Raw genomic sequence first — 4,265 nt, forward strand, 5'->3', positions numbered from 1 at the left:
ACAGTTGTTAGCTACCATATGGGTGCTGGGAATTGAAGCCAGGCCCTCTGCAAGTGAAGCCAGTACTCTTAACCTCTAGGCCATCTCTCTAGCCCCAAAAATATGTTTTAAAATGACAAACACTCCGTTTCTGTCTCTTCTCTCAACTCCCAGGGATGTCAGAGCCTCTTCTGCAGAACAAGGATATCAGGAGAAGTGGGGAGTCTCTGGGGGAGGAAAGAGGCTTTGTCTTTGTGGCTGAAGAGGGAGTAACAAAGGCTGGGTGCTCCTAGGCAGGAGGAGCAGGTATGAAACTTCTGCACCCCTCACGCACCTCTTCCTGGGGCATCAGACACCATGGCATCTGACACAAGGCCATCTGAGCACAGGTCTATACTGTGTCAATTAGAGACATCCCAGCTCAGAAGCTTGAGACTGGTCCCTGCACCTGACTCCACATGTGCATGTGAAGGCCTCAGTGTCTAAGCTTGTGAGGGAGGTTTGGTCTAGAAAGCTTCTTTCTATAAAGCCTTAAGACCTGGGGCTTGGGAGATAACTCAGTAGGTAAAGCACTTACCACATACTCTTAAGGACCCAAGTTTGGATTTCTTAGGCTCTCATAAAGCTGGACACGGTAGTGTGTACCTGTAATGTTGGTGGTCTAACAATGAGGTGGAAGACAGGGAAGTCCTTGGAAGTTCATGGACCAACCAGCTGGGCATGTGCAGGAGTGAACAAAAGACCCAGTCTCAAACAAGACAGAGGACAAGGACCAACACCAGATGTCCTCTAACCTCCACACGAACACCATGGCACACAGGTACCCACTTAAACACACATACCTGCCCCCAATGATAAAAGTTAAAAAACATAAAAACATTAAGACCATGAAGACCACCTATGTCTCATGGTACAGTGATTGGTGGGAATGGCTCCATGTGCCTCCTGGAAGCTGGGAACCAGGGAACATGAATGGAAATGAACTTTGGGCAGGCCCACCTGATTCGAATCCTCACTCTGTCACTCACCACCCCTCCCCTCGGCTTTTTTGGTCACAACACAAAAATAATGGTCTCCACCCCTCGGTGGCTGTGAGCTCTCAGGACAGCTTCTGGGGAGTCCTGATGCAGTGTGCAATCCTCCGTCACAAGTGGGAAAGCAAGGACTGATGGGGAGTTGTTAGATACTTTGTAAAGACCCATACCCAAGGGCGCAGGTGCAGAGGTGGAGAACACAATGATGCGTGCTTGCCAGGGAAGTCAAGTTGGCCAGTTTGGGAGGTCAAGGTCAGGGACGGAAAGAGCTGTATGATCTTGCCATCAGTACTGGGTCAGTTACTTAGAGCAGGGTTTCTTAAGCTTTTTCCACTGGTGACCGCTCTTCTCTTGAAATTAAAAAAATAAAATAAAATTATTTTATGTGTATGAGTGTATTGCCTGCATGTGTGTAAGTGCACCTGTGTTGCGTAATGTCTTCAGAGGTCAGAAAAGGGTGTTGGATACCCTGGAACTGGAGTTACAGACAGTTGTTAGTCTCTACATGGGTGCTGGGAACCGAACCCGGATCCTCTGCAGGTGCAGCCAGTGCTCTTAACTGCTGAGCCATCTCTCCAGCCCCTCTCCTGAAAGGTTTTTATAACCCCGGGTCTATAGATATATTAACTAGGTATACAAATCAAACATTTACTAATAACAAATCATAAAGAAACCATTTAAAACAATTCACTGTGAGGCTTGAGAGACAGCTTAGCACTTAAAAGCACTGGTTGCTCTTGCAGATGACCCAGGTTCGATTCCCAGCACCCACACAGCAACTAACAACTGTCTGTAATTCCAGTTCCAGGGGATCTGACACTTTTTTCTGACCTCCATGGGCTTTGCACGACAGGTATACTTACATGCAGACAATACACTCATACATTTAAAATCAAAATAAGAAATAAGGGGCTGGAGAGATGGCTCAGTGGTTAAGAGCACTGACTGCTCTTGGAGAGGACCCAGTTTTGATTCCCAGCACCCACCCACATGGTGGCTACAAACTGTCCTAGGCTCCAGTTCTAGGAAAATCCAAAACTCTCTTCTGACCTCCGTGGCGTTTTACATGCAGGCAATACACTCATACACATGAAAATAAATAAATAAATATTTTTTAAAAAACAAATAAAATTTAAAAATTCTTTGTATATATAATTTTATCATTCATTAGCTGAAGACAAATTTGCATGCCAGTGTGATGGATCTACTGGTTCTTTATAGAAAGCATTAAATCTTGGCTGAATATTTGATGCTGAATGCCACAGAGCACCTTCAGTGTTTGTCAGAGTTGATCAATGTTTTGATTTTATAATCCTCAATGCTACTGCTTCACATAAACACACAGCACAAAACGGGAGAGATACCATAAGGCCATTTCAGAAATTGCTGGAAACTGTGACCAAATCCTAAGCCAAGGTTCATTTAACGGATTCTTTTTAATGTAGCACAAGCCAGCAACTCAAACAGCAATTTTTTTTTGTTTGTTTGTTTTGAGACAGGGTCTCCCTGTAGCCCCACCTGGCCTGGAACTCACTATGTAGACCAGGCTGGCCTCCATCTCACAGAGATCCACCTACCTCTGCTTCCTGAGTGCTGGGATTAAAGACAAGCATCACCATGCCTGGCCACAAATGGCAATTTTTAAAATCAAACATTCTAACACAATGCAATCCCAAGACAGACTAGTTTGATATTTGCTGAGAAATGATGGTAGAAAAATATTATAAGTCTTTGTTTTCCATAATTAAACCATTTTATAAGAGTAGGAATCTTTGTATGTACAGTCAAACCCTGCAATTCCTAACCTACCTCTGAGGCATGAGGTCTCAGGCAGTGATCACTGGTTTGTGTGGCATGGTGCAAAATATGCATGTTGTATGTTCAGAACCCAGGCTGGGAGTCAGTGAGATGGCTCAGTGGATAAAGGCACTTGTCACCAAGCTTGACAATCTGAGTTCAATCCCTGGGAAACATAAGGTAAAAAGAGAGAAACAGATTCCTGAAAGTTGTCTTCTGACCCTGACATGCCTACTGTGGCATATGTGTGCAGTGTGACACAGGTGAACGCTGCCAGAAACACCTCCAGTTTGTTACATGTTGCATGTTAGAAACCTTTTACTATTGCAAATATTTTTGCAACCCCCCCTCTTCAGATATGTGACCCCATGTGGAGTCATAACCCACCGTTTAAGAAGCTTGGATTTAAGAGGAGGGGGAACCTGGCCCGGAGTACAGAGGTGGGAGGGTGGAGTCCCAAGGCCTTATGGGAATCTGGCTTTCCTGACATCTACTTAGTGTTCAGAGAAACCAAGCTCAGATGTCCTCAGATGACACCAGGAGAGGGTTCCCATCAGCTGCTGATGGTTTTGCCCACCAGGACAGGGGCTGCCTTAAGGACGCCACCTGTTCCTTAGGTACTAACAAAACAAACTCCACACTCAATTCTTCACACAATGCAAATCATTCTTTACACTTCCCATCGGACATCATCTCATGCTGGGAGCTGGATACCTGGGCTGGACTGGGTCCAGGTGCTAGCCACTGTCTTTGAGTGACTCACAGGACTGACCCATTTAGACATCGACAGAACTTCTGGTCTGTTTTCTTAAAAGGAGATAAGCTCACTTTGCACACACGAGAATGAGCTCAAGGAAGTTGGGGACATGCAACGCAGAAACACAGGTCACGGTCAGGGTCTTCATTTGCCACCAGCTTCTCCCCATCCCCCTGTGTTTTGATCACTGAACAGCACTGATCCCCCTCAGAGCAGATGAGGGCTGGGGGGTGGTGCTGCTACTTAGATGACACATGAATTTGAGATCTCAGGCTATCTTACATGTAAGCCAGATACTGCCAAGGGACCCACATGCCTTCATCTGTTCACCTTTATGGCATGTATAGTGTGTGAGTGTGGAGGCCAGGTGTCTTCCTCAGTCACTCTGTATTTACTGAAGCATGGCCTCTCATTGAACCTGGAGCTCGCTGCCTCAACAAGACTAGCTAGCTAGCTTGTTCCCAGAATCCCCTCTCTCTGCCTTTTGAGTGATAAGATTACAGGTGGACACTACACCTTCTAGCTTTTAATGTAGGTGCTGGGATCTCAACTCTGGTCCTCATGCTTCTGTGGCAAGTGATTTAATCCACTGAGCCATTTTCCCAGCCCCTACTTTATCTATCTATCTATCTATCTATCTATCTGTCTGTCTGTCTGTCTGTCTATCATCTATCTATCTATCTATCTATCTATCTATC

The sequence above is a fragment of the Nannospalax galili genome, unplaced genomic scaffold (genome assembly GCF_000622305.1).
Source record: "Nannospalax galili isolate Female #2095 unplaced genomic scaffold, S.galili_v1.0 scaffold184, whole genome shotgun sequence".
Taxonomy (NCBI): domain Eukaryota; kingdom Metazoa; phylum Chordata; class Mammalia; order Rodentia; family Spalacidae; genus Nannospalax; species Nannospalax galili.